The following is a 14,749-nucleotide window of genomic DNA, read 5'->3' as shown; positions in this document are numbered from 1 at the left end:
TATTAAAGATATATATATATATATATATATATATGTATACACACAGACACATATATAAGTATATATATATATACATAAGTATATATATAAGTATATATGTATATATATATATATACATACATATATATATACGGAGTAATGTATACTAATACACACACACACACACACACATATATATATATATATATATATTCATCTTCAATGTGCATATATATATATATATATATATATATATATATATATATATATATGAATATATACGGATGAATTCACATTTTATATGCATCATATTAAAATCCCATATGAATTAGTAATGTCTTTGTGCGATCAGACACCGATTTCAACGATATGATACATGAGCGCGCAAAGGTAATGCTGTTTTTGTATATTACTCATAATAAATGATAATAAAATGTATTTTGCTCATCATTTTACTGCAGTCTCACAAGAATATCGGTTATCAGAAATGTACCAATCGATATAGCTCTATCCGGTAGACTATGGAGCCCTTTGTTCTGAATTGATTTTTTTTCTCTCAGTTGAGGATTTATTCAAATTTATCATGAAAATAATGCGTGCTTTATCATGAGCAGAAAAAAAATTGTTCGAATAAGATAAAGTCGGAATATTTACTAAAAAATATCATTATATTTTTATTTATCTCCGGGGTTGAACTGTAGATCGTGATGCTAAATCATTTGATCTCTCTTGAATGACATTTACGCTTCGTAAATATTAATTTCAACTAACTCTCGCCGCGGTTCACGCCTGCCGAGGGGTACGTTCTTTGCTTATGGAGTCAGAAATGGCTTCGTGGCCAGGTTCAAATACCTCGACCGTGATAATTGTGAATCCCCACATTGGTGATTCCCGAAAGGGTGAAACACTATTGTTTGTAGGTATTAAAAATAATTACAGTAATAATATATATATATATATATATATATATATATATATATATATATATGTGAAGTGTGCGAATTTGGTTTCTTTGTCTGCGAATTTGTTTTCTATGGACTCCAAAATGGCTGTGCCGATTTTTATGCAATTTCACATAAATGTACTTTACGTACCTGGCAGTGTTCTTAGATATGTTTTTATCGGAATGACTCTGGTGTATCGATAATCGAAATAATCGAAATAATCCGATGAAAAAAGGAACAGGCGATTTTGACCAAACGTAACAACTTATTCAGTTATTATGCATGTATTAATTTATTTAGCTAGTTGTTTTTCTTTACACTTGCCCCCCTGCCTACCAAAAAAAACTACTGTTAAAATTATTATTATTATTATTATTATTATTATTGTTATTATTATTATTGGAATTTATTGTTGTCAATTTGCGACTTGTAATTAGCCTGCTATTTTCCTCAAAATAAATGCATTCTTAAATTAAATGGATGGTTTGGTCGTATGTTATTTTGCAAAAAAAAAAAAAAAAAAAAAAAAAAAAAAACGCTAGATGCTGTTTTTCTTGGACTTTTCAATTAGTCACACTAATAAAGCGCCGCCTAGCATCGAATATGTTAGCAAAAGGGGTAGAAAATTCCATTCAAATCAAGTCGAGAATAACTTGATGAGAAAAGGCGAGTAGCCTCAAGAATTATATACGTAAATTTTGAGAACTGAATTCTAGTAAAAAAAAAATCCCTTCCTTATTTTAGTGAGATGGGAACCTATCGCGATACTTTCCAGTAAACATGCCAATTAACCTTATATTAAGAAGAAATTATTATTATTATTATTATTATTATTATTATTATTATTATTATTGTTGTTGTTGTTGTTGTTGTTGTTGTTGTTGTTGTTGTATTTTAAATTGATGCGTTCTCGGCAGCTTCCGTTACTTTCGCTTCTCCTAAGTATTCCCTCAGTCCTCGTTTAGAATGAGTGATTTTTTTCTGGTAAAGGAAGAATAAAAACCTGTATTTTAGGTCGGCAGTCCTTTTGTCTGAGCAGTCACTTGAGTTGTCCGAAATTTTCTGTTTCTATTTCTATCATTGCAGCCATGTCACTAATTAGGGTGCTAGAGGTAAACGTTTAAACTGGGCTGACGTTATCCGCCTGATAGTCAGGAACCCGAGTCTCGGATTAACCACTAAGATGATCGTCCTATAAGCAGGTGTAAAGTACTGCATTGTTATTTGGTGAATAGATTCTGGAGCATACAGTAGCTGGGGGTGATGTTTTTTGATGCCATATTAGTGGCTAATTGTTTCGGATTGACTTTATTACGTTCTACAAAAAACATATTTGTTCGTTTCTTTTTCTATCTTACTTTCTCTATCTGCGTTGCTCTAACCAGGTGTGTCGACCTGTTACACAAATCACAATGTTTCATCATGAAAAGTCTCAAAAAAAGAATACTATAATGTCTCCTTCTCCAATATAAGGGGTCTAAGTTCTAACCATCCAGAGGTTGAAACCCAATAACAGGAGACCAAACCAGACATATTGTTCCTATGCGATTCAAGGATACTCTGACTTAACATAAAAATCTGACCCCCAAAATTGTAATCGGCAGGGAATATGTGCCTACTTTAGAGATGACTTTCCATATGGTGGGGACATCTCCAGAGGAGATATAAATTGCCCTATATGTGCTTTGATGTTGACAATGTGGAATGGTTAGCCCACTCAAATAAGACAGATGATGAGAGCAGGTTCTGTCATGATTTCTACATTGCTTATGACCAAACTCAGATTGTTCACACACACACTCGTATGTCCGACACTGACGGTCGGTATGCAAGTCTCCTAAGCCTTTTTATTTACAAATTACCCTGAGCTGATTTTTATCTTCCTTTCTTTCTCCACTGGGATCTTCTGACGACTCGATTGTTTCAGTTAAGATGAAACCAGAATCTAATAAATAGTCCTATGTACCTTTCCATCGTACAGTATATCGATATTCTATGTCTGACTGATATGGCGTACGTTTATATTAGCTATACCATTGTGTTACATGTTTAAAACGAACGTGTCCGCTATAGTATCAGATCTGACGGAATAATCAATTGTCGGTATAGACCCTCATACCCTCCAAAATATTCCAGCAAAACCCTAACAGTCAGCCGTCGTTCTCTTCAGAGTGTGCTGCTGCCATTGCGCACAGAAATCATTTTTTCCGTTGCTTTCAACATAATAGATGTATTGATACTAAAGCTGCCCTCAGGACTGCCAGCAACCATCGTAAAAGAGTAATAAAGAACGGTAGAGAGAGTTGGATGCTCAGGTCATTAAGTCCAAAGTAGCTGAGGAGCGGCTTGGTTTCAACTAGATTTGGCGAATAACAAATAGAAGAGTGTGCCCTATCTCAACCAACATCAATGGACATTAAGTAATCTCGTCAACCTCGGACAAAGCCAAACTCTGTGCCAAGAACTTTGCAGCTAATTCTATCCTACGCGATCAGGGCCACCAAACCCTATCCGTATTTCCTTCTGTGTCTTAAAACACACTATGCGACATACAAATATCTGTACGCGATGTTGTGCAACGCTAATCAAAAACCTTGATTCCAGTAAAGCAACTGGTTCTTGTGGCATTACAATTTTTAGTGCTCAACCAGAACTACCTCCCATACTTACAAAGTGGTTTAAGCGTTGTTTTAAGGAGAAATGCTTCCCAACACCCTGGAAAACCTAATAAGTATGCCTTGTATTTAAAAAATTAGGTGATCGGTCATCTCCCTCTCAGTACAGACCAATCATTTTCCTGTGCATCATGAGTAAGTTACTGGAATCTGTATTAAATAGAGGAGAGGTCAACCACCTCAGCAAAAATAACTTCAGTGACATATAACATGGTTTACGTTCTGCTAGTTCTACAGCAGATGTACAAAATAGTATATCCCATAGGATTGGAAAATCTCTCGACGGGGGCTTCGTTTCTAGGGCAGTTGCTCTTGACATATCAAAGGCCTTTGATACGACATGACATAAATGTCTCCTCCACAAGATCTCCAACTGCGGTATAGTTGGAAAATTTCAATTATTAAATCACTTCTCTCTGATAGTGTTATATAAGTAGTGGTTGATAGGTAGAAATCAGAAGCTCATATTATTAATGCTGGCGTCCTTCAGGGATCCATCCTGGGCTCAACTCTCTTTCTGATTTTCATTAATGATCTTCCATATCACATTCAAAGATCATTCGTAGACATTTATGCTGACGACATTCATCTATGGCATTATTTTAAAAGCCGTAAATGAGGAAGATCTCTCTGATTCTATCTCCTCTGATCTTAAGCACGTGGTGCAATGAGGAAAGAGGTGGCTGGTTTATTTTAATGCATATAAAACTAAACTTCTATTTTTCCATCATCAACACTCTGACCCCGTCTGGTATCAATTGAAATGAATATCTCTCGTCTTGGAACGGCTCCATATTTTGACAAGCTTCTGGGTCTGGCCTTTACTCTTGATCTGAAATGGGACGCGTACATCAAATCCGTTGCCAAGTCGCTGGAAAATGCATCCTACCACTCCAGTAGATACCTCACTGCCGAGACAATTCTCTACCAGTATAAGAACAAAGTATGTCCTAGGATGGAGTATTGTTGCCTCATCTGGGCACGAGTTGTTCGACGCTTCCTATCCTACCTTGACAGGGTTCAAAATAGACTTTGGGTCCTAGTAGAAGATGCCCTTCTCTCTTCGCTGCAACCTCTTTTCCACGGAAGAGACGTTGCGGGTCTTTCCCTGCTTTATCGTTATTTTAATGACAAGTGATCGTCTGAGCTTCAATTTATGGACACCTTCGACAAATTTTCACGAAATACACTCGTCTACATGAAACCGCTACAAATAATGTCGGCCACTCTTTATCTGTGCCTAAACATAAACGTTGATTCCATCAACAAAGCTTCATTCTTAGAACTGCACGCCTGTGAAACTTTCCAGCTGAACAGAATACGGTCGTCTTCAAGTCCAACGTAAACAAGTTCTTGATGAGCTGTCCCTTTAACTTTAAAGTAATCTAATTTACCAAATTTCTACTACTTACGATTACTACGATATTGTCTTATTGACTATTGTGTAGCCATTAAGCTTTATCTTCGAGTGGCGTTCAAGCGTTGATAAGGATAATTCCTTTGTAAAAAGAAAAAAAACATCATAAGTTCATAAGACAAGTTTTATTATCACACAAGCCGAAAGGCCCGACATACGAAATCAAGAGTAGTTTCATTGATATGCAAGTTTCATTGATATGATAGGTGCGCGTTTGAAATGAATGTTTTCTAAGCAAATATAAGCCATTATACATGACTTTTTCATTTTAATCTTAAATTCAAGCCATTTTCACCGCACAAGCAGAAATGGCGAAGTATATAAAATCAGCAGTAGGTTCTTTGATATGATAGGGACGCGTTCAAAATGAATTTTTCTGTTTAGAGTATAACTGAACCATGATACTTGACTTTTGCATTTTAATCTTTAATTCAAACAATTATATAAAAAAATAATTTTATAAAATCAACAGTGCATGTTAGCTAGAACGTAGTGTAGACTAAGTCATTGTGGAGAGGCATGTAAAATTTTCTCTCGATACACATCGACGGGCCCCTTACTAAAGTAGGCAATCAATCGATTTCATTGAAAAATTAGGGATCTCACCGATTTCGATGACAATAAAAATATGGGAGTGTGAAACATTTTTACATCATCATTCAATCCCAGTCAACGTCGGGTCCTCCTGCTAGTATATATATATATATATATATATATATATATATATATATATATATATATATATATATATATATATATATATAGTTTTGAAAATATATAAGGTAATTAAGCTAACAAAAAAAAAATCTGTGTTACATCCTCGTGAGGATTCGTCAGTTACCTGATGAATTCTCACGAGAAATTTTGTGTAACTTAATTACCTTATTTATTTTCAAAACTTACTATCTAACTTCACTTACTTATCGATTACTTTCGAAGTAAATATACAAAATATTTACATAAAATTTAATGTAGATACATTAAAAATTAATATATATAAATATATATTTAGATATAGATATAGATATTTTATTATTGATGATGATGATGATGGTGGTGGTGGTGGTGGTGGTGGTGGTGGTGGTGGTGGTGGTGGTGGTGGTGGTGGTGGTGGAGGTGGTGGTGATTTTTCACCGATAATAAAATATTCGTATTTACGTTTTCTACCTAGGAGATAAGGGAATTAGTTTTCCCTAAAAAATATCGGTCATATTTAATTTTTACTTTTTTAAAACAGTTTTTTTTTAAAGTAAACATATATATATATATATATATATATATATATATATATATATATATATATATATATATATATACTAGCAAAAGTACCCGTCGTTGACTGGGTTCTAACTTCGAATTTGGGGGTATCAAAACCAAAGCAAAATATGATGAAAGTAAAAATAAAATAGATAAACCTCATAATTTATTATACCATACCTGTTCACACTGAAACACTTATCACAATATTCTGTGGATCTATATTAAAACACCTTGTTAAACTTTGTGACATATTTCCATTCTATGGAGGTCAGGTGCGAACGAACACCCCATAATTTTATTATACCATATTTCTTCAAACTGAAACATAATTATCAAAGTATACTTACGCAAATAGATATGAAAAGTATTTATTAAAGTTTGTGCCTATTTCCATTCTATGGAGGCCAGGCGCGAACGCAGACCCCACAATTTTATTATACCATCCCTATTTAACTTAAAACATACTTATCAATGTATTATTATGTACATCTATATCAAAAACACTTGTAAACGTTTTTTTTTTTAATTTTTTATTTCCATACTTTGTGGACCAGGCGCGAACGCAGACCCCACAATTTTAATGAACCACTGTTCTGCCAGATCAAACATACCCATTTCTGTGTCTCAATACATCTTCTATCATTATATGTAATCAGTTGTTTAAAATAGTCAACCATATAGGAGCCTATTCGTGACCAGACACACACACACATTCAGCTTTATATTATAATAGGTTATTGTTTTCTAGAGGCTAAGTAACCAATGAAGTTTAATGCGGTTAATACAAGACTGTTCAATACCGACTTCAACTGAAATTTTAGCACTTGGCATAGACATATCAAGTCTCCCTCAAACTTTTAATGATGTTTACTCTTAATAGAAATATTCAACAAGATATTCTATATGTGTTGCGTTGATGTCCTTGTCTCAACTCTTATACTATAGAAATGCTATCATCTTTAATGCGACTTAACCCAAACAAATGAAACGTAATTAATAAGCAGCCTAAACTTAAACTTTAATTTTTACTTTTTCTTCTAATTGAAATCAATAGTTTTCTATAGTATATTGATACACTCTTAATCATAACTTTTAAATTGGTAACTCTAAATCTGACTAATTTTCAATCTCTCACAATCACCAAGTTTAAACAGTAAAGAATATGCACAGTTATATAACATAAACTTAAACACTAATTCTGAAATATTTTTATTTGAATCTACTCTAAATGAATAAAAAAATATATATGCGTGCATGTACGTATGTATATATGTATGCATATGTATACACACATACACACACACACACACACATATATATATATATATATATATATATATATATATATATATATATATATATATATACGTTTTATTTTGTATTACCGAATTGTTCTGTTAAGTTACATTATTGCTTCAGCTACTCGGCCATTATTTTGGCCGTCTGTAGCTTCCTCAGACTTTTTCAGAAATGTTCGCTATTATGGGATGAAAGAGTGGAAGAGTGAATGAGGTCAGAGGCGGTTGCGAGGAGGGCGGAAGAAAGAGAGAAAGGGAACAAGGGGGAAGGTGGGAGGGGCGTTTGGTATGTCGGTAATGTTTTAGTTTTGGGGTTTAAGGAACTTGTGGGGTAGGGTCTGGGAAGTTCATTTCTGGTGTGGCTGAGGGCATAGGGATACATGGAGGGTAAGGGGAATATATGGGGATGGGAGGAGGGGGTACTTTAAAATTCGAGTCTTAATGTTAAAGTTTTTTGCGTCTCGTTGGTGAGATGATTTCTTGGTAAGTATGTCTTGACCTGTTAGGTGTTCGCTTATGTTTGGAGGCGGGGGGGCTATGATTAGGTTTATTTATTTTTAGTTTTTATTTTGTTGTTAATAGTTTGGAGAGGGTTAAACAGTTGAACAATATATATGTTTATATAAGTTTACGCATAAATTTATACTTTCATATATTAATTAGTAAGTGAGTAAATGAAGTAGTTATATATATATATGTGTGTGTGTGTGTGTGTGTGTGCGTGCGTGTGTGTGTGTGTGTTTATCAATTATCTACACTTGTTTTATATCTTGACTTATTTTATCCTTTGCCGTTTACACTTTATTTTCTATGTTTTTAAAATTCATTATTCTTTACATGTTGATGGTTGTTGGTTTAGTTGTTTTTGTTTTATGGCATATCAACCCTTTTCAGGTTATTTAATGCCGAATCCAGTGATTTTGAAGAAGATTTTTTAATAGAATATGTGTTTCTTTGTTTGTTTTTTTCAAGTCGGTTTCTATTTAACCATAGTTGGGACCCTAACAGGTACTACCACTCCGGGTCAGAGTGGATCTGGGAGCAATGGCAATTAAGTGGTGGCTTCACACTCCCCAAAGCCCGCAAGTTGGGGCTTCACCATTGGATATAGTTTAAGGTCATATCCAAGACCTCCTTTACATGTTGAGTTTTGAATTTTACTTCAAATACTTTCTTCTCGCTATTGTTACCATTATAATTCAATATGATCATTATTAAAAATTGTCACAAATATCATTCCAAAGCAGCAAAACTGAAGCTAGCCTACCAGGACACTATATATACAAATGTAGGCAAATTTTGGCATATTTTGTAAGTTTTAAAATATAGGTTCTTTTTACCAATTGTCATAAAATTTAAACTACAGAATAATATTATTATTTTTTTAATACATTTTCACCCCAAAAAAGGCACATTGCCACTTTGATGTAGGGGGCTACTATTAGAGAAACAGGCTACAGGGGTACTAGGCGGGGAGTTGGGCAGCAAGATGTCGGTTCACGTTACACTGGAACTTCTGCATGTCAGTACAGTTGAGGAAGCAGGAACCTGGCAGGCAGTTCCAAAGTCTAGCAGTTCTGGGGAAGAAAGTACTGGAGTAGAAGGCTCTCTTACATCTAGGGATCCCTACTCTGAAGGGATGGGATTGTACTTCTTGTCGGGTTTGTCGGGGGTATTTACATAGAGGGGGTACAACGGCTTGCAGCTCATCGAAACATACACCGTTAAAGTACTTGTAGAACAGGCAGAGGGATGCAACATTTTATCGATGGGACAGAGGCTGAAGCTTGGATGATAGTTCAGGAACTATTAGGTTGGCGACTCTCTTTTGAACCTTGTCTAGGAGTGAGAGACTAGTAGCAGAGGCACCGGCCCAAATATGACAACAATACTCCATACATAGGCGAATGGTGGCCTTATAGAGGTACAGGATAATTTAGCACTGTAGAGAGAACATACCATTTTCGCAGCAGTACTGACAATGCTCTCAATGTAATTGTTCCAACTCATGTTTCCTGTGAACGTTAGGCCGAGGAGTTTAAAAGATGTACTTCAGATAAAGAGTCTTTGGCCATTGCTATTGGTGGCAGAGAAGGTTTCTTGTAGTTATTGAAGGAAACAAGTTTAGTCTTGGCAGCATTGAATGTGACCATCTATTTTTGTCCCCATTCCACTACAGATTGGAGGTCATCCTCTAGTGTTTCTCACTTTTCTTTAGATATGTGTTCATTTGTTTTCCTGTTGTGTCTGTTATAGAGCGTGATGTCATCAGCATATATACCCATCTCACAGACAATTTTGTCGGGGAGGTCATTTATGAATATTAGGAATAATAGAGGTCCAAGGATAGACCTCTGAGGCACTCCCGCATTTATATCATATTGTTTAGATGTACGGCCATCGAGAACAACCTAGATTTTTCTCTTATCTAAAAAGGGTTTTATTATGTTATGTATTCTTCCAATGATACCGTATGATCTGATTTTCCTGAGGAGACCTTCATGCCATACCCTGTCAAAAGCCTTAGATATATTTAGAGCTACCGCTATACCCCCCCACTTTGTCAAGTGAATGGTATATACGCTCGGAGATTACAGTTAGAATGTCTGCTGTGGAACGGGCTTGCCTAAATCCATATTGTTGGTCGGTAAGAAGTTTAGCATCTGTAAGGTGATGGACTAGAGCTTGGTTAATTATGGACTCAAATATTTTGGGAAAAAGTGGGAGGAGGCTAATGAGGCGATAATTTACTGGGTCAGTTCTTTCGCCAGAATTCTTGAAAACTGGTACCACAGAAGTAGTTTTCCAGCAGGCAGGAAAGCAAGATTCATTAAGGCATTTGTTGTAAAGTTTGGAGAGGATTAGAGCTACTTCGGCGGAGCACTTTTTTAATAGCACAGCCGAGATGATATCAGGTCCACATGCTTTTGCAGTGTCAAGACTTTTTTATAATGGAATGCACCTGAGAAGGGGTGATTTTCAGATCGTCTAGTGTGGCGTCTGTCCGCAAAGGAAAGTCTGGGAGAGGGTATTTGGCAGGGTCTAGTGTGGAGTTGGAGGCAAACCGACTGGCAAGCATGTTAGCCTTCTCAGTTGCTGAGCAAACAACTCCATGATCGTTGGATAGTGGGGGAATTGTTGATTGCTCATTATTTACTTTATAATCTTCAAAAAGCATGCAAATTTTTATGTAATTTCATCCCATATATATATATATATATATATATATATATATATATATATATATATATATATATATATACTAGCAGGCCTCCCGGCATTCTTCAGTCGTAAAATACGCTTAAATATGATATTTTGATAAATGCAGATTTCGTATTTATTATTATATTTTATTGAGCCAAATATATAGTAATGATTTAAAAAGTTAAAGGAAATGACTCGTGCGCCACCACCGAGAATTGAAATATCAAATATCTTTTCACGCGGACGCATTTGCCCAAATTCTAAAAGGTAAACATTGCTCTTTTTCCATCAGGTGGACCCTACTATATAAGGGTGCATATAGTAATCTACGGACCATCAGCGCGGCTATGCATAGCTAGATTAGAATGACGCATAGATGGAAAGAGGAAAAGATCAAAAACTCAAAATCGAGTCGCAATGGTTCGCCTTCATATTTCAAGGGCATTTCGTGTCTTCCTTGTTTTCTTTCATCTCCTCGGATTTATTTTATCCTATTAATTTATCATATGCGTACATGTAGAAATGTAGATCTGGCTACAGTGTCTATACACCTACGAGAGGCGTGCAATACATAAAATATCTCCAATTTTACACGGGAAAAAATCGTGCTTTATATAATGCGCATTATTTGAAAATCTTTATATAATGCGCATTATTTGAAAATCGTGGAAAAAATCGTTCTTTATATAATGCGCATTATTTGAAAAGCCGATTTTGCCCTCGGAAAAAATATCTGTTTTCTTACGGCATCGAAATCTTTGGACTGACGTTTTGCTATTTGCCGGCGGGGTTTTCACTTCATCTTCATCTTGAAAAACTTTGTTTGCCGCAGAATTTGTTTGATGGGGGAAGAAAATAGATGGAAAGGATAGTGGTCCGGATATGGACTGGAAAGAAGGTTTTTGGCAGCTGTTCGAATACAAACTGATCGACGATTCCCATTGTTCTTGCTGTAGTATGAGGCCTAATATTGTACCGATGCCAGAATCCCCCGGAAGATTGATAAGCCCTTCGTTTCTTCTTCATCTCTTTGTATGCTTTTTTAAAAGGTATACAATAGGAAACACTGTTTACGCTTGCATTTTTTTCAAGAGAATCGATAATGATTAGACATTACATGTCATAAAACCTTTTAGCCTGATCTTCTTTAGAGGCAGCTGCGCCTAGAACTTTTATTTGTTGGCGAATTTTTATTTACGTGCCTACCAAAGAGGGCAAAGTTTGGCACAAGATTCATTTTAATATGGGGAAACCCAGCTTCCAAAGTGTGGCATTAGACTCAAACAAAATTAAAATTCTCAGTCTAAAAGAATTTTTTTCTTGAACAAACAGAGGACAGAACATGTGGTGCGTAGTTCCAGAACTGATACTATACTCAGATCTTAGCCAAAAGTCCAAGGACAAACTTCTTTCATACTTGCTTAATTAGACGTGAACATTTTATTTATGAAATCTTTACTTTAATGAATGAATAAAAGTGTGGCATTAACTCTATAGCGGGTTTAACCAGCTTCCTCGGCAGTCCCCATTCGTATGTATATCTCCGTTGGGGGAGATGACGTTAAGTTTTTGCAGCAAGGTCCATTTTAAATTGGTTACTTTTGAAACTGATACTATACTAAGATCTTAACCAGAAGGCCACGGACAAAATTATTTTCTAATAACGTTTAATCAGATTTGAAAATTTACTTTCTAAATTTTTGAACTGGGGATTGGCTATTCGTATTATTTGGATTTTTCGGTCTACTGTTCTCATTTTGTCATTTTCACAATATTTCCATGTGAAATAGGTCGGAGGTTGCATTGATCGAAGCGTTATGAAAATGACACTCAAAATGAGAACAGTAATCCTAAGTTTTGTCTGAGAATTCGTTACATACGAACTCAAAATAGTTGGGTCTATTTTCATGAAATTTTACAAAAATATATTTTATGTGTCTGAGAGTGTTCTTAGATAAGTTTTGTGTCGAAATGCCTTCGATAAGTATCGATAACTGATAATCAAAGCAACCGATGGAAGAATGGACATGCGATTTTTACCAAAGTTAAAAGCTTAATATCACAAGTGCATTTGAGAAGTTTTATTACCACACAGGCAACAACAGGTTTTTTCACATGACAGGAGCGCGTTCGAAATGTTTATGTTTAGAGCGCAATTGAAATATAATACTTCAGTTTTGCAATGTAAATTTTAATTCAAGCCATTATATATAAAAATAAATTCATAAAATAAACATTATTCTCTACAGTGCAATGTTTACTACGATGTATTTTGAACTAAGTCACTGCGGAGTTGTATATGAAGCTTCCTTCCGGTGTACCGCGTGGAGTCCCCAACTAGAGCGGGCAATCAATCGATTTGATTGAAAAAATGGGCGATTTTACCGATTACGGTGAGAATAAAAATTTGGGAGTGTGAAACATTCATTGATCATCATTCAAATTCACAGATTTTTACAGATTTCCTCTATTATAACTCTTCTGTGAGTTAAATTGAACGTCTCAACTTAATTCCCTATTTTAGCGGTGTTCGCAATTGCAGATATGCCGGGTCTTATTTACTCCACGTCTAAACACTTTGATTAAAATATATCAATTTGTAAACAGTACACATAGTATATAAAAAGAAAATGCTATGTTATTGCTTCCGGTGTATAGCTGCAATTATTTAACGTCGATTTTTGCGGCAGGTTCTCTGTGATTGCCGACACATTAAACTGAAAAGTGTTCCTTTAACCCCCAAGTATCGAGCGACAGATTGGCAAGCCTTATATTATAATCAAAACTGTTTTTCGTACACTGACCTCTTGAGATTCGATCTTCTCGCAACAATGAATGAGTGTGGATCTTATCGCATAAACTTTATGAATGATTCATCATCAATTGATGGGAGACAAGAATACTTTATTTTTTTTATTCTTATGTTATGTAGTCTCTCTATATAGCGAGTGTCTCTGAGATGTATGTATGTGTGTGTGTATATATATATATATATATATATATATATATATATATATATATATATATATATATATATATATATATATATAGATATATTTATATAAACAAAACTATCAGGCTCCTTCAATCATTGGCAGATTATAGATACTCACGTAGAGTTGCCTACGCGTATAATTTTTGTAGCGGGAGGTGCGCAATCTCAAACAACACCTCTCCTGAGTCACATTTTAAAACACCAGTGACAAATGAAATGTATGTACTTGACGACTGGGAACAAATACCGAGATAAGCGGAGAGCACATACAGCGCCTAGAATTTCCAAATGGTCACCCATCTGTTACTAACCAGGCTCAACGTTGCTTAACTTCGGTGATCTGACGAGAACCGGTGTGTCAACGTAATTATGCTGTGTGTGTGTGTGTTTGTATGTGTGTATATATATATTTTTCCATAGGCATTACTACATTATCAAGGCCAAGAGGCTACTCGAGGATAAAGGTTAAAGAGCGTACAGTAGAAATTGGGCAATATAGTAATAGTTAGTAATAGAAATTCGGTAAATTTGTTAACAATTGGAACGGCTTATCAAGAACTTGTTTACGTTAGACTTTAAGACAACCATAATGTAGTCAGCTGGAAAGAGGGAAAGCAGAAGACAATTCCACAGGCGTGCAGTTCTAAGAAAAATGCTTTGTTCATGGAATCTACGTTTAGGTTTAGGCACAGATAACGAGTCGGGGGAATTATTGATAGTGTTTTCAGCTAGACGAGTGTTTCTTGTGAAAGTTTGACAAGGGGGGACCATAGATTGAAGCTCAGTCGAACACTTTCCATGAAAATAACGATACAGCAGAGACAAACTCGCAACATCTCTTCTGTGAGATAAAGGTTGCAGGGAAGAGAAACGGATATTATCCTATGAGGCTACGAAGTCTATTTTGAACTCTATCAAGGCCGGGCAAGTCCTTTCTAGCAGCTCCTGTCCAGATGTGGCAGCAGTATTCCATCCTT

At 35.4% G+C, this 14,749-nt stretch overlaps 1 pseudogene; it reads right to left on the bottom strand.

The window, feature by feature from the left end:
* Positions 1 to 14,035: 14,035 nt before the first annotated feature.
* Positions 14,036 to 14,152, bottom strand: LOC145288521 (5S ribosomal RNA; annotated as a pseudogene).
* Between the last annotated feature and the right edge of the window lie 597 nt (positions 14,153 to 14,749).

The sequence above is a fragment of the Euprymna scolopes genome, chromosome 11, assembly GCF_053919585.1.
Source record: "Euprymna scolopes isolate OS-2025 chromosome 11, ASM5391958v1, whole genome shotgun sequence".
NCBI lineage: Eukaryota > Metazoa > Mollusca > Cephalopoda > Sepiida > Sepiolidae > Euprymna > Euprymna scolopes.
Note: the sequence above shows the minus strand (reverse complement) of the source record. Positions and strands in the feature narration are given on the sequence as shown.